This window comes from Dendrobates tinctorius, unplaced genomic scaffold, assembly GCF_039654945.1.
Source record: "Dendrobates tinctorius isolate UK_male_01 unplaced genomic scaffold, ASM3965494v1 ptg000207l, whole genome shotgun sequence".
Taxonomy (NCBI): Eukaryota; Metazoa; Chordata; class Amphibia; order Anura; family Dendrobatidae; genus Dendrobates; species Dendrobates tinctorius.
In genome coordinates this window covers 1,397,233-1,421,268 of record NW_027361874.1, presented here as the reverse complement: position 1 = coordinate 1,421,268, position 24,036 = coordinate 1,397,233, and the positions used below count along the sequence as shown (strand labels likewise).

The 24,036-nt window shown below is 46.8% G+C and overlaps 1 long non-coding RNA gene across 1 annotated transcript in view; it reads right to left on the bottom strand.

Moving 5' to 3' along the window:
• LOC141057986 (uncharacterized) overlaps window positions 1-3,262 on the bottom strand; it is a 48,502-nt gene extending 45,240 nt beyond the window's left edge. Inside the window, exon 1 of the long non-coding RNA XR_012222062.1 lies at window positions 3,134-3,262. This is a non-coding gene — a long non-coding RNA (uncharacterized lncRNA). The remainder of the gene's footprint in view (window positions 1-3,133) is intronic.
• Between the last annotated feature and the right edge of the window lie 20,774 nt (window positions 3,263-24,036).

The following is a 24,036-nucleotide window of genomic DNA, read 5'->3' as shown; positions in this document are numbered from 1 at the left end:
CAGAGAGGTGAAATGCTAGAGATGGGGCCATCCTAATTGGGTGCACCTTGTCACGGTGGGATGGCTTTTATGTTTTTCTTATCAAAATAGTGTTAACTAAGTACCCTATATACCTTATATGATTTACATGTACGTTTACTATTTACTTATTGCTTATTGTTTTCATCCTAGGTTTTGTACATTTGCTGGAAGGCAGAATATGAGGGAAGTCCCTGGTGTAAGAGGGTGAACTGTGATAACATCACGAGGCCACTAGGACTCTGTGGGGTTTGCCTGTTGGAGCTAAGAGCAGGTGCTGCCCGGGAAACTATGTGTGCTGGGGGTGTTGCCTCATGTCTGCTGTCTAGAACGCCGTGAGATGAAACTTTCAGAAGCTGAGAGACTGCAGTGTGAGATGCAGCGTGAGGCAGCCAGTGACGGACTGAGACCAAAAAGCAGCCCTGGCACAATAAAAAAAAAATCACCAGCCCACATACAATGAATGTCCTCACCCAAATCATAGAACACTGGCAGGTTGTGCCAACTTTCGCTTTAGCTCACACACATGTCTCACACACGTATCACACAGCTCACACAAGTAGCTCACACACACGTAGCTTACACACACACACACAAAGTAGCTCACACACACAGCTCACACACATGTCTTACACACACACAGCTCACATGTATCACACACACATGTATCACACAGCTCACACAAGTAGCACACACACAGCTCACACATATCACATGCGCTGTATCACACAGCTCACACACACACGTATCACACAGCTCACACACACACGTATCACACAGCTCACACACACACGTATCACACAGCTCACACTCACACATATCGCACAGATCACACACACAGCTCACGCTCACACGTATCACATAGCTCTCACACACAGCTCACGCTCACACATATCACACAACTCACACACACAGCTCATGCTCACACGAATCACAAAGCTCACACACACAGCTCACGCTCACAGGTATGACACAGCTCACACACACAGCTCACGCTCACATGTATCACACAGCTCACACGTATCACACAGCTCACACGTATCACACAGCTCACACACACAGCTCACACTCACACGTATCACACAGCTCTCACACACAGCTCACACGTATCACACAGCTCACACTCACACGTATCACACACACAGCTCATGCCCACACGTATCACCCAGCTCACACACACAGCTCACGCACAGCTCACTCTCAATCGTATCACACAGCTCACACACACAGCTCACGCTCACACGTATCACACAGCTCACACACACAACTCATGCTCACACAGCTCACACGTATCACACGTGCACACTGCCTCACACACAGACACACAGCCACACACAGCCACACACATATATACATAGCCACACACAGCCTCACACATACACACACAGCCACACACATACACACAGCCACACATAGCCTTACACATACACACAGCCACACACACATAGCCTCACACATTCACACACACAGCCACACACAGCTACACAGCCTCACACATATATACATAGCCACACACAGCCTCACACATACACACACACATACACAAAGCCACACACAGCCTCACACATACACACAGCCACACACATATATACATAGCCTCACACATACATACATAGCCACACACAGCCTCACACATACACATACACACACATACACACAGCCACACATAGCCTCACACATACACACAGCTACACACAGCCACACACAGCATCACACAGCATCACACAGCATCACACATACACACACAGCCTCACACATACACACAGCTACACACAGCCTCACACATATATACATAGCCTCACACATACACACACATACACACAGCCTCACACATATCTACATAGCCACACACAGCCTCACACATACACACACATACACAGCCACACACATACACACACACAGCCTCACACATACACACAGCCACACACAGCCTCACACATATATACATAGCCTCACACATACACACACATACACACAGCCTCACACATATATACATAGCCACACACAGCCTCACACATACACATACACACACATACACACAGCCACACATAGCCTCACACACAGCCACACCCATACACACAGCCACACCCATACACACAGCCACACCCATACACACAGCCACACCCATACACACAGCCACACCCATACACACAGCCACTCCCATACACACAGCCACTCCCATACACACAGCCACTCCCATACACACAGCCACACACATAGCCTCACACATACACACAGCCACTCACATACACACAGCCACACACATACACACAGCCACACACATACACACAGCCACACACATACACACAGCCACACACATACACACAGCCACACACATACACACAGCCACACACATACACAGCCACACACATACACACAGCCACACACATACACACAGCCACACACATACACACAGCCACACACATACACACAGCCACACACATACACACAGCCACACACATACACACAGCCACACACATACACACAGCCACACACATACACACAGCCACACACATACACACAGCCACACACATACACACAGCCACACACATACACATAGCCTCACACATACACACAGCCACACACATAGCCTCACACATACACACAGCCACTCACATACACACAGCCACACACATACACACAGCCACACACATACACACAGCCACACACATACACACAGCCACACACATACACACAGCCACACACATACACACATACACACACATACACATAGCCTCACACATACACACAGCCACACACATACACACATACACACACATACACATAGCCTCACACATACACACAGCCACACACATACACACATACACACACATACACATAGCCTCACACATACACACAGCCACACACATACACACAGCCACACACATACACACAGCCACACACATAGCCTCACACATACACACAGCCACATACACTCTCCACTGTGGTGCAGGGGAGTCTGGTGTCCATGCGCAGCTCTTCAGCTTCTCCTGCTCACAGTAGAACTGTCCGGCACATCCCCTGGTCTCTCGGGATACTAGCAGGTGAGAGCAGGAGAAGCAGTCACCTGCTGATAGGAGCTTATCTCTCCCTGGGAGCAGCCACCTATTCTGACCTTATGCTGGCGTTTCATCTTGATTGCTGCTGGCTCTCTCCCTCAGAGCAAGCTACACAGGAGGACAAGAGCCCCGGAGCTTTCATAGTGATGCCCCTGGAGGAGAGCAGAGAGGCGTCCTGTGCACGCCCAGACGGCCTTTTCAAATTTTTGACCTGGGCCCTGTGTGCGCGCACTCTCCTGCTTGCCTGCACTGACGAGGGCCGCAGCCACGCTCACACACTGACGCGGGCCGCTGCAGCCCTTACCAGCGCGTGCACCAACAGAACGTGAGCGCACACAGGGCCTAGTCAGAAGTTTTAAAGGGCCAGCAACCCATTTTGTAGTTCAGAGCCTCTGGCCCAGTTCGCCAGATTACCAATCCGGGCCTGGAGGCAGCTCATGAGAAATAAGAAGTCTGGACTCTGTAAGGACTGTTTTCTGCCAGCGTTTTGTGAGAGTGTTAACCCCTTTAGCATGTGAACTGGTGCTTCTGCTGTGAAACAAGGACAGAGCATTTCTGAGAGCCATGTGACTGTGGAGCTCCATGGAATCCCTGCTCTGCTGAGCTGAAAAAGGACTGAAGACTTCCTTTCTGTGCAGATTCAGGCAGTCTGCTCCCAGAGGAAGCTGCTAGTTACTGTTAGAGAAGAGACTGTATCCTTTATCATACATATTGAGAGGGATCCCCACAAGCCCCATTGAAGTCCTATTCCAGATCGTATCTGGAGACTTCAGAACTGTAAGTCCCCAGCGTGAGGGCTCGGCAACAGCCAACAAGACACAGGGCTTAGTTTTGCTGTAACTGTTTGGCGCCGAAGATTCTAGGACTGGCTGCAGCCAATGCAAGATTCAGTATATGCCTGAGTAGAGACTCATCTCAGTTTAACGGTACCATAGTAATAGATACCCTAGTTTCCCTAGATTAACTGTTTAGGAATGGTTGTTATTAGAGTTGAGCGAAACGGGTCGAAAAAATTCAAAAGTCGCCGACTTTTGGCAAAGTCGGGTTTCATGAAACGAAACCCGACCCTAGGATGAGGTCGGCGACTTACGCGCCATAGTCGTGTTTCAAAAGTTTGTTTTGCGCTCTTTTTCAGCCAATCAGGATCCACGGACACTGTGGGCAACGTGATGACATAGGTACGGGTCACCACCATCTTTCAGAAGGGCATGCAAGTGATTGGCTTGCTTTGGTGGGCGTCACAGGGGGTATAAAAGGGCGTGCACGCCGACCGCCATCTTCTGCCGATCTTAGTATAGGGAGAGGTTGCTGCTGATTCTGTAGGGAGAGCGTTAGGCAGGGAAGAAGACAAAAAAACTGCTTCTGCTGCTAGCGATTTGGCCTGCACAACACACCAGTCACTGTGTGTGCAGTGCAAGGGGAGGCTATATAGTGGTGTATCAGTGGTGTTGGTTGTTGGACTGCCTTCTAAGGCTTCCTGACAGGCTGGCATTGCTGTTTACCCACTGCTCCGCAAACTGCTTTTTTAAAAGCAATCCAATCTCCCTTATCCTCTAGTCACTTTGGTCACAGCTGCGCCATCGAGCCTGTCACATAGCGCTCAGATATTCATTGGGCCTCACACAATCCAAAAGTGTCCAGTGTCCAAAAGTGTGTGCAGATATTCAAAATCTCCCTTATCCTCTAGTCACTTTTGTCACAGCAGTGCCATCGAGCCTGTCACATAGCGCTCAGATATCAGTGGGCCTCACACAATCCAAAAGTGTCCAGTGTCCAAAAGTGTGTGCAGATATTCAAAATCTCCCTTATCCTCTAGTCACTTAGGTCACAGCAGTGCCATCGAGCCTGTCACATAGCGCTGAGATATCAGTGGGCCTCACACAATCCAAAAGTGTCCAGTGTCCAAAAGTGTGTGCAGATATTCAAAATCTCCCTTATCCTCTAGTCACTTTTGTCACAGCAGTGCCATCGAGCCTGTCACATAGCGCTCAGATATCAGTGGGCCTCACACAATCCAAAAGTGTCCAGTGTCCAAAGGTGTGTGCAGATATTCAAAATCTCCCTTATCCTCTAGTCACTTTTGTCACAGCAGTGCCATCGAGCCTGTCACATAGCGCTCAGATATCAGTGGGCCTCACACAATCCAAAAGTGTCCAGTGTCAAAAAGTGTGTGCAGATATTCAAAATCTCCCTTATCCTCTAGTCACTTAGGTCACAGCAGTGCCATCGAGCCTGTCACATAGCGCTGAGATATCAGTGGGCCTCACACAATCCAAAAGTGTCCAAAAGTGTGTGCAGATATTCAAAATCTCCCTTATCCTCTAGTCACTTTTGTCACAGCAGTGCCATCGAGCCTGTCACATAGCGCTGAGATATCAGTGGGCCTCACACAATCCAAAAGTGTCCAGTGTCCAAAAGTGTGTGCAGATATTCAAAATCTCCCTTATCCTCTAGTCACTTTTGTCACAGCAGTGCCATCGAGCCTGTCACATAGCGCTCAGATATCAGTGGGCCTCACACAATCCAAAAGTGTCCAGTGTCCAAAAGTGTGTGCAGATATTCAAAATCTCCCTTATCCTCTAGTCACTTTTGTCACAGCAGTGCCATCGAGCCTGTCACATAGCGCTCAGATATCAGTGGGCCTCACACAATCCAAAAGTGTCCAGTGTCCAAAAGTGTGTGCAGATATTCAAAATCTCCCTTATCCTCTAGTCACTTTTGTCACAGCAGTGCCATCGAGCCTGTCACATAGCGCTGAGATATCAGTGGGCCCCACACAATCCAAAAGTGTCCAGTGTCCAAAAGTGTGTGCAGATATTCAAAATCTCCCTTATCCTCTAGTCACTTTTGTCACAGCAGTGCCATCGAGCCTGTCACATAGCGCTCAGATATCAGTGGGCCTCACACAATCCAAAAGTGTGTGCAGATATTCAAAATCTCCCTTATCCTCTAGTCACTTTTGTCACAGCAGTGCCATCGAGCCTGTCACATAGCGCTGAGATATCAGTGGGCCTCACACAATCCAAAAGTGTCCACTGTCCAAAAGTGTGTGCAGATATTCAAAATCTCCCCTGTCCTATAGACACCTTGTACCTTGTTTTACATTACTATATAGTTTGTTGGATTTTTGTCTACATTTCTACCAAAAATGAGGAAGGCTGGTGGAATTGGGCGGGGGTTGGCAGCTGGTAATGATGGTGTTGGATCTGATGGTAGTGGCAAGAGCAAAATAGGACCGAATGCAGGAGGTGCTGACCCTGCGTCATCGTCTGGCTACATAAGGCCTCGAACGCTTAGTTTTCTAGGAGTTGGCAAACCGCTTTTAAAGCCAGAGCATCAGGAAAAAGTTTTGTCTTACATTGCTGACTCAGCCTCCAGCTCTATCGCCTCCTCTTCTTCAGTTGTAAAAAGTAAAAGCACTGAGTCGTCATTGGAGGCTCATGTTCATGAACCACACCTTTCCTTGTGTCCTTCACCCCAACCAAGATTGAAGGATGACGCAGGCCATACTACTGATTACTCCATGGAGCTGTTTTCACATACCATGCCTGGATTATCAAGTGAAATGGTGAATTACCCAGGCCAAGATGAATCTGACATGGAGTGCACTGATGCACAGCCGCTGATGGATGATTCTGCTGGTACATTCGCTCAGAGCACTACATTGTCCTCGCAGTGTACAGAGCCAGATTCTGACCCTGATGAGACTCAGGTGCCCCTTCCCGCACACTATACCACCATACACGGTGACACAGAGGAAGGTGCACATGACATAGAAGAGGAGGTGATGTATGACCCAGTTGTTGACCCAGATTGGCATCCATTGGGGGAAGAGGGAGCTGCTTCCAATAGCTCAGATGAGGAGCATCCACAGCAGACATCGACATCGCAACAGCTGTTATCTGGCAGGCCCGGAGCACTCCAAAGACAGGTTCCAAACATCAAAAGAGTTGCTGGACAGCTTGTCCAGAGGGTCAAAAGATCACAGCGTGCTAGGCTGCAAAATGTCTGCCAAAGTAGGAAGAGTGCAGTGTGGCACTTTTTTGAACAAAATCCTCATGATCAGGCCAAGGTTATCTGTAAGAAGTGCGCAAAGACCTTTAGCCGAGGGAAAAATTTGAATACCAGTTGCATGCTTAGACATTTAACCAGCATGCACTTGCAAGCGTGGACACAACACCAAACCTCAAGTGCCACATGTGCAACTGATCACAACGAAGGTAGTCAGCAACGCTACATTGTTTCCCCCACTGTAAGCCCACCGGTTAGCACAGCAGCAAATGTTGAGGTGTCGTTGCAAGACCACAGCAGTCAGGGAATCCCACTGTTATATCAACGAAAGACTGATTCTAGGCCATCAGAAAGAACACCAACTCCATCACCATCATCAACCCTCTCTCAGTCCGCCCTGTCCACCGCTGCTTCCACCATATGCAGCTCTCAAGTCCAGCTCACCCTCCCAGACACTATGAGTAGGTCAAGAAAGTACTCAGTCTCTCATCCGCGTACACTGGGTTTGAACGCCCACATTGCCAAACTAATCTCGTTTGAGATGATGCCCTTTCGGTTGGTGGAAAGCACAGCTTTCCGTGAACTCATGGCCTATGCAGTACCACGCTATGACCTACCCAGTCGCCACTTCTTCTCTCGCAAAGCCATCCCAGCCCTCCACCATCATGTGAAAGACCGCATTGTCCATGCACTCAAGCAGTCAGTGAGCGGAAAGGTGCACCTCACAACTGATGCATGGTCCAGTCAGCATGGCCAGGGCCGTTACGTGTCCATCACTGCGCACTGGGTTAATGTGGTGGATGCAGGGTTCACAGGGGACAGCGGTGGTGGGACAGTGCTGCCTAGCCCACGGTATAGGAAACAGTTGGCTGTAGGCGTTCGACCCTCCTCCTCCAGAAGCGAAACCTCGTCCACAGAGCGCAGTCGTACGAGCACTCCATCTGCAGCTGCCACTGTTGCACACGATGTGTCCCCCTATCGAGCAGCTAGTGGAAAGCGTCAGCAGGCTGTGTTGCAGATGATGTGTTTGGGCGACAGACACACCGCCGAGGTGCTGGCTGAGTACTTGAAGCGACAAACTGAGTCATGGCTGGGCAGTGTACATCTTGAGGCAGGCAAGGTAGTTAGTGATAACGGCCGTAATTTTGTGGCAGCCATAGCCCTTTCAAAACTCAGCCACATACCTTGCTTGGCTCAAACCTTGAACCTGGTGGTGCAGTGCTTCCTCAAAAATTATCCGGAGTTAATAGCCCTGCTCCAGAAGGTGCGAAGACTGTGCGCGCACATCCGCCGGTCGCCTGTACACTCCGGTCGTATTCAGAAGCTGCAGCGATTGCTCCACCTTCCCAACCACCGCCTCATTATCGACATTGCAACAAGGTGGAACTCCACCCTGCACATGGTGGAGCGGCTGTGCGAGCAGAGGCAGGCCATAATGCATTTGTGGGAGGATACACGGCCAGGCACTTTGAGAGCAGACATGGAGTTGACAGGTGTGCAGTGGTCGAAGCTGAAAGACCTTTGTAAAGTCCTTCAGTGTTTTGAGGAATGCACACGGCTGGTAAGCGCAGACGACGCCATCCTAAGCATGAGCATCCCACTTATGCGTCTGCTCATGCAAACTTTGACGCACCTTAAGGAGCAGGCGTCTGCAGCCAATGTTGATGAGGAGGAAGAGGAGGAGGGAATCCTTGATGACATTCAGCCATTGTCTGCTCAGGGACCTCTCCTGGACGAGGTGGAGGAAGAAGAGGAGGAGGAGGATGATGATGGGGATGATTACTTAGGGGAGGAGGATGCATCTCGTGGGGCAAGTGAAAATGTTGGTGTGGCAAGGTCTGGTACAGGGTTTGTGCGTGACTGGAGGGATGTGGATTTGCCAGAAAGTGCTCCTCCACCCAGCACTCGCAGTGCATCATTGACACCGGGAACATTGGCCCACATGTCAGATTATGCCTTACGGATCCTAAAAAGGGACCCCCGCATTGCCAAAATGATGAACGATGACGACTACTGGTTGGCCAGCATCCTGGATCCACGCTATAAAGGCAAATTACAAAACATCATGCCACAGGAGAACCTTGACCTAATATTGGCTAATAAACAAGCAACTCTGGTAAATCGGTTGCTTGAGGCATTCCCAGCACGCAGCAGCGGTGATGGTTCTCACACGAGCCGTACGGGCCGGGAGCAGCTTGGCAGAGGTGTTCGTGGTGCACACAGCAGAAGTGGCGTTGGAGACAGGGGTTTCATGACAATGTTGTGGACTGATTTTTCAAATACCGCTCACACAACTGGTAATACTGCATCGATGGAAAGTGACAGGAGACAGCAGTTGTCAACTATGGTTACAAACTACTTTTCCTCCCATATCGATGTTCTCCCACACAGGTCATTCCCCTTTGACTATTGGGCCGCTAAACTGGACACCTGGCCTGAATTTGCCCAATATGCCTTACAGGAGCTCGCTTGCCCAGCTGCAAGTGTGCTATCGGAAAGAGTCTTCAGTGCAGCTGGATCAATCCTGACAGAAAAAAGGACCCGTCTGTCAACCCAAAATGTGGATGATCTAACCTTCATTAAAATGAACCACGCATGGGTTTCCAAGGATTTTGTCCCACCTTCCCCTGATGACACATAGGGTGACAGAAAAATGGCTTGCTTTGGTCCACCTCTTCCTGGTACTTCACCTATTTCGCCTTTTGCATCAGCTGAATGTCCAACATCAACATATGCCACTTTCTAAAACTCCCTAACTGTGCTGCCTCCCCCCCATGGCCGGGGTCACCACCTAGCGCACGACACCGTGCGAGTGCCGTTGCCCTGGACAGGTGGGTAGGCCGACTCTTGGGCGCGGGCACTGGCACAGGGTCCCTCATAGTGCAATCAAGTGTCTCTGACGGTGGTGGTGCACACCCGCCGTCAGACACACCGCTGTACTATGAGGGGCCCAGTGCCAGTACCGACGCCCACGAGTGGGCCCCCTTTGCTTGGGCTGGGCCCCAGCATTTGCAATCTTTACCTCTCCCTGCTCCTCCGCTGTGTAATCTGAGCCGTCAAATCCATACTGTGCCTGACACCGTCTGAGCCTGCCTCCTGATGTATAGACATATATTTTGAATGTGTACGCTATCCATACATGTTATCCGGGGATACGGTACCCTTTCTAACCTTTGTGCAATCACGTGCAATCCATACTGGGCCTAACACCATCTGAGCCTGCCTCATGCTGTATAGACATATATTTTGAATGTGTACGCTATCCATACATGTTATCCGGTGATACGGTACCCTTTCTAACCTTTGTGCAATCACGTGCAATCCATACTGGGCCTAACACCGTCTGAGCCTGCCTCATGCTGTATAGACATATATTTTGAATGTGTACGCTATCCATACATGTTATCCGGTGATACGGTACCCTTTCTAACCTTTGTGCAATCACGTGCAATCCATACTGGGCCTAACACCGTCTGAGCCTGCCTCATGCTGTATAGACATATATTTTGAATGTGTACGCTACCCATACATGTTATCCGGTGATACGGTACCCTTTCTAACCTTTGTGCAATCACGTGCAATCCATACTGGGCCTAACACCGTCTGAGCCTGCCTCATGCTGTATAGACATATATTTTGAATGTGTACGCTATCCATACATGTTATCCGGTGATACGGTACCCTTTCTAACCTTTGTGCAATCACGTGCAATCCATACTGGGCCTAACACCGTCTGAGCCTGCCTCATGCTGTATAGACATATATTTTGAATGTGTACGCTATCCATACATGTTATCCGGGGATACGGTACCCTTTCTAACCTTTGTGCAATCACGTGCAATCCATACTGGGCCTAACACCGTCTGAGCCTGCCTCATGCTGTATAGACATATATTTTGAATGTGTACGCTATCCATACATGTTATCCGGTGATACGGTACCCTTTCTAACCTTTGTGCAATCACGTGCAATCCATACTGGGCCTAACACCGTCTGAGCCTGCCTCATGCTGTATAAACATATATTTTGAATGTGTACGCTATCCATACATGTTATTCGGTGATACGGTACCCTTTCTAACCTTTGTGCAATCACGTGCAATCCATACTGGGCCTAACACCGTCTGAGCCTGCCTCATGCTGTATAAACATATATTTTGAATGTGTACGCTATCCATACATGTTATCCGGTGATACGGTACCCTTTCTAACCTTTGTGCAATCACGTGCAATCCATACTGGGCCTAACACCGTCTGAGCCTGCCTCATGCTGTATAGACATATATTTTGAATGTGTACGCTATCCATACATGTTATCCGGGGATACGGTACCCTTTCTAACCTTTGTGCAATCACGTGCAATCCATACTGGGCCTAACACCGTCTGAGCCTGCCTCATGCTGTATAGACATATATTTTGAATGTGTACACTATCCATACATGTTATCTGGGGATACGGTACCCTTTCTAACCTTTGTGCAATCACGTGCAATCCATACTGGGCCTAACACCGTCTGAGCCTGCCTCATGCTGTATAGACATATATTTTGAATGTGTTCGCTATCCATACATGTTATCCGGTGATACGGTACCCTTTCTAACCTTTGTGCAATCACGTGCAATCCATACTGGGCCTAACACCGTCTGAGCCTGCCTCCTGAGACATATATTTTGAATGTGTACGCTATCCATACATGTTATCTGGGGATACGGTACACTTTCTCACCTTTGTGCAATCACGTGTAATCCATACTGGGCGTGAGAACGGCTGGCGAGCTGTTAAGCAAGCTACAGCACCTGTCCAGACAAGTACAGGGATTCCCTAGCGAGGAGACTTATTTGATTGTTTTCAATGTTGGGACAGCAATTTTTGGGGAGCACTATACTCTGGAGAATGATAGATGGGGCCCACCATAAACTGGAACATTCCAAAGGTGGACATCAGACACTGGAGCAGCATTTACAGGGCCCATTATACACTAGAGCATTAGAAATGGGGCCCATTATGTTTGGAGCATTATTTGGGCCCATAAGACAGTGGAGCTTCATCCATGGGGACCAACATATACTGTAGCATTATGTGGAGCTCATCATATACTGTTTCAAACATTATATGGGACCAATGATTCTGTATGGAGAAATAGATGGGCCTCGTCATGAGATGTAAAAAGTGAGGTATTTTTCATTGGACTATACCGCTATTTCTCTGCCGTATCGGAGCATGATGAGTTGTGGTATGTGTTAAAGGGGCGCTCTTTCGCCCAGGGCACGTGAAAACCTGGAGCCAGCCCTCCCCCCCACAGTTTGTAGCCAAATAACCCCCATATTTCAGTGCGTAACTTGTATTATGAAGTTAATTAAGGTTGACAAGCTTAAGAAAGAAGAATTGATGCTTTTGGCATTCAAATGGGCACTGTAGGTGTGTTTCCTGTCCTCCTCTCACTGCCGACTTTTATTCCCCATTGACTTACATTGTGTTTCGTGTTTCGGGACGACCCCGACTTTTCCCTATAATCGGACGATCTTGCTCGACCCGACTTTTGGAAAAGTCGGGTTTCACGAAACGAAACGCGACCCTAAAAAACCAAAAGTCGCTCAACTCTAGTTGTTATATTTGCATATATATTCATATTGTTGGTATTTGATAAGTTAAAGTCAGTGTGCCATCCCAGAGTCTCCCATAACATTTCTCCCTCAGAATTACACCTGTTTTTCAGATAGTTCATCAGAAGACTTTGTTTAACCTAGTCAGGGCCGTATTTAGAGTTTTTGCTGCCCTAAGCACTTTTAGTGCTGCCTCCCCCATTGGTGAGTATGACTAATCCAGACACTTTGGCAAAAATCGCTGATGTGAAGGTAGTCTTTCTCCCCAGTGCAGCCATCTCCCCAGTGCACCCATCTCCCCAGAGCAGCCATCTTCCCAGGTCAGCCACCTCCCCAGTGCAGCCATCTCCTCAGTGCACCCATCTCCCTAGAGCAGCCATCTCCTCAGTGCACCCATCTCCCTAGTGCAGCCATCTCCTCAGTGCACCCATCTCCCTAGTGCAGCCATCTCTTCAGTGCACCCGTTTCCCTTTACCCCAGTACAGCCATCTTCTCAGTGCACCCGTTTCCCCAGTGCAGCCATCTCCTCAGTGCAGCCATCTCCTCAGTGCACCCATCTCCCTAGTGCAGTCATCTCCTCAGTGCACCCATCTCCCTAGTGCAGCCATCTCCTCAGTGCACCCATCTCCCTAGTGCAGCCATCTCCCTAGTGCACCCATCTCCCTAGTGCATCCATCTCCCTAGTGCAGCCATCTCCCCAGTGCACCCATCTCCCTAGTGCAGCCATCTCCTCAGTGCACCCATCTCCCTAGTGCAGCCATCTCCTCAGTGCACCCATCTCCCTAGTGCAGCCATCTCCTCAGTGCACCCATCTCCTCAGTGCACCCATCTCCCTAGTGCAGCCATCTCCCCAGTGCACCCATCTCCCTAGTGCAGCCATCTCCTCAGTGCACCCATCTCCCTAGTGCAGCCATCTCCTCAGTGCACCCATCTCCCTTGTGCAGCCATCTCCTATCTCCCTAGTGCAGCCATCTCCCCAGTACAGCGATCTCCCCAGTGTAGCCATCTCCCCAGTGCAGCCATCTCCCTAGTGTAGTCATCTCCCCAGTGCACCCGTTTCCCCAGGCAAGTCATCTCCCCAGTGCAGATGCCACTCATTCTCCACCCGGCTCATTCCCCCCCAGCGCTCATTCTCCACCCTGGTGCTCATTCCCCCAAGTGCTCATTCTCCACCCCCCGGCACTCATTGCCCCCCTGATGATCATTCTCCAGCCCCTGGCACTCGTTGCCCCCCTGGCGTTCATTCTCCAACCCCTGGCGCTCATTGACCCCCCCGGCACTCATTCTCCACCCCTCTGGCGCTCATTGCCCCCCTGGCGCTCATTCTCCACCCCCCGGAGCTCATTCTCCCCCCGCCACTCATCCCCCTCTGGCCCCCATTCTTCACCCGGCTCATTTCCCCCCGGCCCCCATTCTCCACCTGGCTCATCCTCCCCCCGCCGCTCATTCTCCCCCCTCCGCTTATTCTCCCCCCCTCATTCTCCCCCCTGCCACTCATTCTCCCCACCGCCACTCATTCTCCATCTGGCTCACCTGTGTCATGGCTTGGTCCGTTCCCTGCTGCTGCATGTGAATGTCTCTCTTTAGTTCTTCCTATTTGTGTGTATTAGTGCGCGGTCACATGGTACCACTCATTAAGGTCATGAATATGGCGCCAGGCCTATGAGAGTGGAGTGGCATCCATATTCATGATCTTAATGAGCGGTACCACGTGACTGCGCACTCACACAGGAAGAACAGATATCGGCGCAGGACCATTGGAGCTCCTGCAGGCATCGCTGGAGGAGGTGAGTATGATGGGGGGGAACGAGGGGGAGGGCCGAACCCGGGCTTAAAAAAAAAAAACTTGCTCAGGTGCTGCCCTCCCGCAGAGTCCTGCCCTAGGCACGTGTCCACAAGTGTCTAATGGCTAATAAAGCCCTGAACCTAGTGGTTAGGTAAAATTCTTTTGTCACTTCAGTGTAATACATATAATTTGGAGATTTTGGGATTGGCATGTTGATTTCAGCCTTGGCTGATTGAGTGTAAATAATTGGGAAATCTCAGACTGTTTCAGATCATCTTGAATTTCATTTCAATTCATATCCCAGTAAAGAGAGTTTTGGTATTTCCGTCTCCGCCTCAGTTTGTTACCCTCTGGATCTTATTAGGACCTCTAGTCATTACACTGGCAAATACTGTTTATAAGTCTAAATAATGGTAGACACTGGGTATGAACATAATGTCTTGCAGACATTGAGTATTGGTGCACTCTCTGCATATTGGGGGCAACCTAAAAAATATTGTCTTAGAGTAAGGTATAGAATCATAGAATCATAGAATCGTAGAGTTGGAAGGGACCTCCTGGGCCATCTGGTCCAACCCCCTGCTCAAAGCAGGATTCGCTAAATCATCCCAGTCAGATGTCTGTCCAGCCTCTGTTTGAAGAAACCAGAAAGTAATCAAAATCTATAACATAGCCAACCAACAAGAGCTCCAATGTTTCAAGAAAAGTGGTGAATGTTTTTCTACTTTCGTGTTCCTGTTTCACAATCTGGGAGAGAAATGGGCACAGTGTCAACTTCATGCCACTGACATTGTAAAATGAAATAGATTGCAACAGTGGATTTTTTGGGGGGAAATGAATGTGTAATTTTTAGTGAAAAGACAAACTTCTGCTGAAAACATAAATATAGAAGTAAAAAGTTAAAAGTGTAGTCAGTGTAACGACATAATGGAAACAGTGAGTCTATAACTTGCTGTTGGAGACAAATACAGCAGGAAATCTAGAAAAACATTAAGTAATCTTCCGGTTAAAATGTATTAAATTGATACATTTCTCCACCGATGATGTTTTTGTAAGTGCACTGCTTGTTGCTAAGTAGCATGGCTAGGTTAGCCAAGTACATCATGAATTTCTTCTAGACCTTCTAATGTTTACTGTGAAGGGGGAACTCAGTCTTCTGAAGCCAAGGACTGATTCATACTGCAATGTTTCTTTTACAGCATACTGGGCTTTAGTCAGGGATAATGCATTATTCCTGGAGAAAGCCATATTACTTTGCTAAGAGCATGTTATGTTAGTTAAATATGTGTTACTGTATTCAACCCCACTTCCAAAAGGTTTGGGACACTGTGAAGAATATAAGACTGCAATGATTTGGAAATCTCTTATAGTCATATTTTTTTCACAGCAGAACATCGAACAAACATCAGAAGAATAAAGTCAGACATCTCTCCTTTCACTCACTTAGAAAGTGATGAAAAATGTGTAACTTTAAATTTTTGATTCACAGCATCTCAACTTTTTGAAATTGTCGTTCTACATTTGCACATTATATCTTGTTTGTTTTTAATTTATTATGTTAGGCCAGGGTCACACTTGTGAGTGTGATGTGAGAAACTCACTCGAGTCTCTCACATCAATACCTGTACTCCCGCCAGCAATCGGATCGGAGTGTGCTGCTGCATGTATTTCTGAAGGGAGTAGCACACACCGTTGGAGGAAATCTTAAGTTTCTTGGCAATTTCTCGCATGGAATAGCCTTCATTTCTAAGAACAAGAATAGACTGTCGAGTTTCACATGAAAGTTCTTTTTTCTGGCCATTTTGAAGTTTAATGGAACCAACAAATGTAATGCTCCAGATTCTCAACTAGCTCAAAGGAAGGTGAGGTTTATAGCTTCTCTAAGCAGCCAACCTGTTTTCAGCTGTGCTAACATACTTGCACAAGGGTTTTCAAGGGTATTCTAACCATCCATTCGCCTTCTTACACAGTTAGCAAACACAAAGTACCATAAGAACACTGGAGTGATGGTTGTTGGAAATGGGCCTCTATACACCTATGAAGATATTGCATTACAAACCAGATGTTTACAGCTAGAATAGTCATTTACCACATTAACAATGTATAGAGAGTATTTCTGAATCATTTAATGTTAGTTTCATTGGAAAAAACTGTGCTTTTCTTTCAAAAATAAGAAAATTTCTAAGTGACCCTAAACTTTTGATTGGTAGTGTACGTCCTTCTAAAGAACCTAATAACTGTAAGATACAATATTGTTATGCTCCAGGAAGACATCCAGGCCTCTCTTGAACACCTCAACTGAGTTCTCCATCACCACCTCCTCAGGCAAGGAATTCCAGATTCTCACTGCCCTAACAGTAAAGAATCCTCTTCTATGTTGGTGGAAAAAACGTCTTTCCTCCAGACGCAGAAAATGCCACTTTGTGACTGTCACATTCCTTGGTATAAACAGATCCTTGGAGAGATATTTTTATTGTCCCCTTATATTGGTTATTAGATCGCCCCTCAGTCATCTTTTTCTAGACTACATAATCCTAATTTTGCTAATCTCTCTGGGTATTGTAGTTCCCCCATCCCTTTTATTAATTTTGTTGCCCTCCTTTGTACTTGCTCTAGTTCCATTATATCCTTCCTGAGCACAGGTGCCCAAAATTGTACACAGTACTACATGTGTGGTGTAACTAGGGATTTGTACAGAGGCAGTATAATGGTCTCATCATGTGTATCCAGACCTCTTTCAATGCACCCCATGATCCTGTTTGCCTTGGCAACTGCTGGGTGGCATTGGCTGCTCCAGGTAAGTTTATCATTAACTAGGATCCCCAAGTTCTTCTCCATGTCAGATTTACCCAGTGGTTTCCCATTCGGTGTGTAATGGTGATATTGATTCCTTCTTCCCATATGTATAACCTTACATTTATCATTGTTAAACCGCATCTGCCACCATTCGTCCCAAGTTTCCAACTTATCCATATCCATCTGTAGCAGAATACTATCTTTTCTTGTATTGACTGCTTTACATAGATTTGTATCATCTGCAAATATCGATATTTTACTGTGCAAACCTACCAGATCATTAATAAATATGTTGAAGACAATAGGTCCCAACACCAACCCCTGCGGTACCCCATTGGTCACAGCGACCCAGTTAGAGAATATACTATTTATACAATTTATGACCACCCTCTGCTTTGTATCACTAAGCCAATTACCCATTTACACACATTTTCCCCCAGACCCAGCATTCTCATTTTGTGTACCAACCTCTTGTGTGGCACGGTATCAAACGCTTTGGAAAAATCAAGATATACCACGTCCAATGACTCACCTTGGTCCAGTCTATAGCTTACCTCTTCATAAAAACTGATTAGATTGGTTTGACAGGAGCAATTCCTCATAAACCCATGCTGATATGGAGTTAAACAGTTATTCTCATTGAGATAATCCAGAAAACATCCCTCATAAACCATTCAAATATTTTACCAAAAATAGAGGTTAGACTTACTGGCTTATAATTTCCAGGTTCACTTTTAGAGCCCATTTTGAATATTGGTGCCACATTTGCTATGCGCCAGTCCTGTGGAATAGATCCCGTCTCTATAGAGTCCCTAAATATAAGAAATAATGGCTTGTCTATTACATTACTTAGTTCTCTTAGTACTCGTGGGTGTATGCCATCCGGACCTGGAGATTTATCTATTTTAATCTTATTTAGCCGCACATCTTCTTGGGTTAGATTCAGGGGCGAACATACCGCATGTGCAGCCGGTGCAGCTGCACCGGGGCCCGGAGGTGGAGGGGTGCCCCTGGAGGGGGGCTAATAATGAGGGCAATCTGGACCATTTCTCTGGCCCCGAGGCTCCAGGGGCGCCCTGGCCAGATTGCCCTCATGTGCGGTGGGCAGGGAGCGATACCTGCAGCTCCACTGCCTATATGAGAAAATGGCAGTTGTGCGGAGCTGCAGATATCCATCCTCTGCTTCCCGCCCACGCTTCCTATCTGATGCAGCAGTGTGGCTGGATGACGTCATCATGCAGCGCGCGGCCGCTGTGCCAGAGAAAGAGGAAGTGCCGGTGATGCTGCGGCTGCGGGAAACATGCCGAGAGGTGAGTGGTGCTCTGTGTGTGTGCGCAGAGGTGAGTGGTGCTGTGTGTGAGTGTGTGTGTGCTGTGGCTGCCAGAGAGCATGCAGAGAGGTGAATGATGCTCTAACTCTGTATGTGTGTATGTGTGTAGGTGGTGTAGAGGGCTATGATGGTGGTGGTGGAGGAGGCAATGATGGGGGTGGTGGGGGAGAAGGCAATGATAGTGGTGGTAGAAAGTACAATGATTGTGGTGGTGGTGGAAAGGGCAATGATGGGGGTGGTGGGGAGAAGGAAATGATAGAGGTGTGGAAAGGGCAATGATGAGGTGGTGGGGGAGAAGGCAATGATGGAAATGATGGAAAGGACAATGATGGGGTGGTGGGGAGGAAAACTGAGAGTGGTGGAGACGGCAATGATGGGGGTGGTGGGGGAGAAGGCAATGATCAAGGTGGAAAGGGCAATGATGGGGTGGTGGGAGGAGAAAATGATGGAGGTGGTGGAAAGGACAATGATGGGGGTGGTGAGGGAGAACAATGATGGGAGTGGGGAAGAGGATGATGAAGGGATTGTTAGGGGAGAAAAATGATTGGTGTGTTGGAGAGGGCAATGATGGAGCTGGTGAAGGAGAACAATGATTGAGGTGATGGGGAGAAGGTAATGATGGAGGTGGTGGAAAGGGCAATGATGGAGGTGATGGGGAGGGCAATGACGGGGGATGGGGTTGGTGGAGAGGGAAATGATGGGGTGGGGGAGAAGACAATGATGGGAATGGTGTGGGAGAACAATGGAGTGTTGGAGAGTGCAATGATTGAAGTTGGGGAGAACAATGATTGGGGTGGTGGAGAGGACAATGATAGAGGTGGTGGGGAGGGCAATAATGGGGATGGTGGAGACAACAATGATGGATGTGGGGGATTGGGATTGGAGTAAGGGGGACTTATAATGGAATTATGGACAGGAGGAGGGGGAGAAGCTCATAAGATATGGATGTGAAATGAATTGGACAGTGGAGGAGGGTGCTAAGCCCCTGATAGCATCTTCCCCCATCTCACAATTCATTGTGATGCTATCAGGGACTTAAGATTTTTTGGGGAGAGGAAGCGATAAGGTGCATAGGACACTTTATAATGAACTGAAAGGTGGGAGAAGGCTCTGTCAGGGACTTGTAATGAATTGGGAAGTGGTGGAGGATGCTCAGTACCTGACAATGTCTTGTCCTGCCCACAAATTCATTATGATGCTATGAAGGTCTTATAATGAATGTGGGGGGGACACAAGACAGGGACTAAGACTATGTGCACACATTCAAGATTTGCAGGAGAAAATACTGCTGCATGTTGTGTTGGCAGGAAGGACGCTGCGTAAATCACATTTATTTTTGGCAACGTTTTTGCCATGCTTTTGTTACGTTTTTACTCCCATTAGTTCGGGTGAAATATGCTGCAAGAATTGACATTATGCAGATTTGAATTTGCTGCAAATCTGCAAGGAAAAAGTGAGCAGCCTGTGCATAAAAATTCAGGGATCTCGTTCACTTTTCCTGTACTGTAAAACCTTGCACATTTTCTATGTGCACATAGCCTTACAGGTAATAGGGGAGAGTCACAGACTGAATAATTTATTATTTGGTGGCAGAGATTATAGTTAATGAGTGACAGACTGCTGCTTTTCACTTTATATTTTTAATGGTGGGGTATGTATCTGTATTGAGGGGAGAGACGCAAGTATGTATTTAATATATGTGACCTTGTTATTTTCAGGGCTGCGATGATCATTGTGACAAGATGAGTCGTGGCTGGGAGATGTTGACATGAAGGTCTGACCAGATGGAGAAGAAACAGGAGAAAACGGCTCTAATCAGATGAGACGTCAGCGGTAAGTGCCTGGATGTAGATATTATTCTGTATCTGTTCTGTGTGACTTGGAGTAATAATGTTATCTGTAAAATCCCTTATTCTACATTCTCATATTTGTGTGAAATGTCCGTGTGCTTCCAGAATTTTTTATCAGATGTCACATGGGCTCATAGAGTTTTATAGGTTCACTCACACAGACATGGAAATCCCAGACCTGAGAATGTTCTATTCTGATCCGATTTTGAGGATCAGCATAGGACATGATCAATGCATCTGTAAAAGCACACAGCACACCGACATTGCACACGGATACAGGAATGTAGCCTTATTATTTATAGCACAGTCCCTTAGTATATAGTGTACTCACTTATTGTGTATAGCACAGTCCCTTAGTATACAGTGTACTCACTTATTATGTATAGCACAGTCCCTTTGTATATAGCGCTGTCCTTAGTTACATAGTTTCCTCTTTTATTATGTATAACACCGTCCCTTATTATGCATCATCCTCTCTAGTTATATATGGTGCCATCCCTTATTATATAGCTTCCTCTGCTTTAATATATAGCACTGTTTCCTACATAGTGTATTCTTGTTATTTTTGTTATTCACAGCACCCCCTTTTATTACATAGTCCACTCTCTTAAATATATGACTGCTGATGGCGCAACCGGGGACTAGATGACCAGTCCATCAGCTCCTCCATTAGAAAAGAAGCTTTCCCTTGGTACATCAGCTGTCATTGCATTATATATCTAACAAGAGAGGACAGAATCTACTAAAGACAGGGCTTTATATAATCCGATATGTAAGGGATGGAGGTGTATATGACGAGAGGGCACTGTGTAATAAGAGATGGCAATATACATAATAAAAGAGACAATGTAAGATATATACATGTATGTGTTTGGCTATATATACATACTGTGTGTATATATATATATATATATATATATATATATATATATATATATATATATATATATGTATCTTTGTTACCACAAAAGGAGCGGGGCCCAAACACACTTCTTGCACAGGGGCCCCAAGCTGTTAGTGTCCACCCCAGGATAGATTGGCGACCCTTAATATAGAGTTTTCCTTGTTTCTCGGCATTTCCACCGTGAATACTGTGGAGAGGGTGTTTAATATAAAATTATTATTCATTATTATAGCGCCATTTATTCCATGGCATTTTTAGATGTGAAAAGGGGCAAATATAGACAAGTACAATAAACATGAGCAATACAAGACACACATAAGCACTGAATGAGAGAGGACCCTGCCCGCAAGGGGTCACAGCTTTTTCCTGGTCATCTAAAACCATTCTTCCCTCACAATTTTTTAAGGGGCCTACACTTTCACTTTTGATTCTTTTACTATTGATATAGTTGAAGAACAGTTTGGGATTAGTTTTACTCTCCTTAGCAATGTGCTTCTCTGTTTACTTTTTGGCAGCTTTACTTAGTTTTTTAGGTAAAGTATTTTTCTCCTTATAGTTTTTTAGAGCTTCAATGGTGCCATCCTGCTTTAGTAGTTTAAATACTTTCTTTTTACTGTTAATTGCCCCTCTTACTTCTTTGTTTAGCCACATTGGGTTTTTCCTATTTCTTGTCCTTTTATTCCCACAAGGTATAAACCGCTTACAGTGCCTATTTAGGATGTTCTTAAACATTTCCCATTTATTTTCTGTATTCTTATTTCTGAGGACATTGTCCCAGTCAACCAGATTAAAGGCATCTCTAAGCTGGTCAAACTTTGCCTTCATAAAGTTCAGTGTTTTTGTGACTCCCTGACAAGTCCCCCTAGCGAAAGACAAGTGAAACTGTACACTATTGTGGTCGCTATTTCCTAGATGCCCAATGACCTACAGATTTGTTATTTTGTCAGGTCTATTAGATGGTATTAGATCTAAAAGTGCTGCTCCTCTGGTTGGATTCTGCACCAATTGTGAAAGAATTTTTCTTGGTTATTAGAAGAAACCTTTTGCCTTCATGGGTTTCGCAGGTCTCTGTTTCCCAGTTAATATCCGGGTAGTTAAAGTCTCCCATAACAAAGACCTCATTATAGGTTGCAGCTTCACTGATCTGCCTTAGTAATAGACGTTCCATGATTTCTGTTATATTTGGGGGTTTGTAACAGACCCCAATAAGAATTTTGTTAGTATTTTTCCCATGTATTTCGACATCTTCATTCCCTTTGCTAATATCCTCCTTTAAAGTGGACTTTAGACAAGACTTAATATAAAGACAAACCCCAACTCCTCTTCACTTTGGTCCACTTATTACTGCACAGCTCACCTCGGATATTCCGTACTTCCTGGCTCAGCTCCTAGGCCCAGTTGGGCTCCTTTTGTATCAACGAAGGAGTAGCCACTTCATGGCTCTGGACTGCAACTGTTAGGACAGGGGTTTCCCTTTCTAAGTCCCGATCTTCAGCTCCAAAATCAAGAAAGCCCAGATCTGGATTCACATGCAGATGCACTTTTAAGGCTTTTCTTAAGTAGGGGTCCCTCAGTTCAGCAACTAGATGATACCTCAGAAATTCATCCAATGGACCCAGCCCTCTGTGTCCATCTTGGGTTCGTTTAGTGATATGGGCCATCACTTCCTGCAATGCATTAACACACTGAGATACGGTCTCACTTTCCACTTGGACCCATTGAAACAACTGCATGCAGAGGTGCCTTAGGTCTGTAGTTTCACCATGCATGTCTTCTAGGAATTTTAGCACTTTTTCCATGGTGTCTGGGCAGTGCATAACCGTCTGTCAGGATCCCCATCAAGCATCAGGAGGGCTAACTCCACCTGAACTGAGGGAGTCAGGGGATACATGCACAGCATGTTTTTCAGCCTCTCTACCCAAACCCACAGTGACAGGCTGCTTCCTGTGAACTTTGAAGATTGCTGAGCACAGTCCCCAAGGGTATATTTCCCCTGACTGACTCAGTCACAGCCTGGTCTGCCACCTCTGTGTTTAAATGTTGCATCCTGCCAACCATGCCAAATGTAATGCAGGTGACCAGATGCAACGCATAGAGGAGACAAGGCAAGAACAGTCAGTGAACGGTGTAATTTACAGTAGTTATGAGGCAATTGGTGATATTAAACAATGCGAATCAACAATGAACCATATAACGATGCAATTGAAATAACAATGAAAGCTGTTCACTATATAACAATAATGTTCTCTTTACAAGGTAGTTATGCCTGTTCATGGGAGTTGCCACATAAGTTTTTCCTGAAATTCTGGCGGGGGTCACTGAATTACTATATTTTCCCGCTAGACTGCAAGTTGTTTTGACGAAGTCTAGTAAAGTGTGTTGAGCCTCCCATGCACCAATTGGCTCCTTCCCCACCTGATATCCTAGCCCAGGCTAGCGCCGGTACTGTATGTTATAACTGGATGTGACAGCCCTGTTCACTCGTGCTGTCCCTATGCAACTGCAGGTGTGCTCCCCTAGTCACCGTTCCCTAACAGGTATTTGGAGCTTGACCATCGGCGGATGCTTCCTGGGCCAGGGGCAGGAAGGACTGGACCTCGCCTCTTGACAAGTGTTGTCTGGTTCCTGGAACTTGACCAGCATAGGGCACAGGTCTTGGTCATGACCAGCACAGTCTGT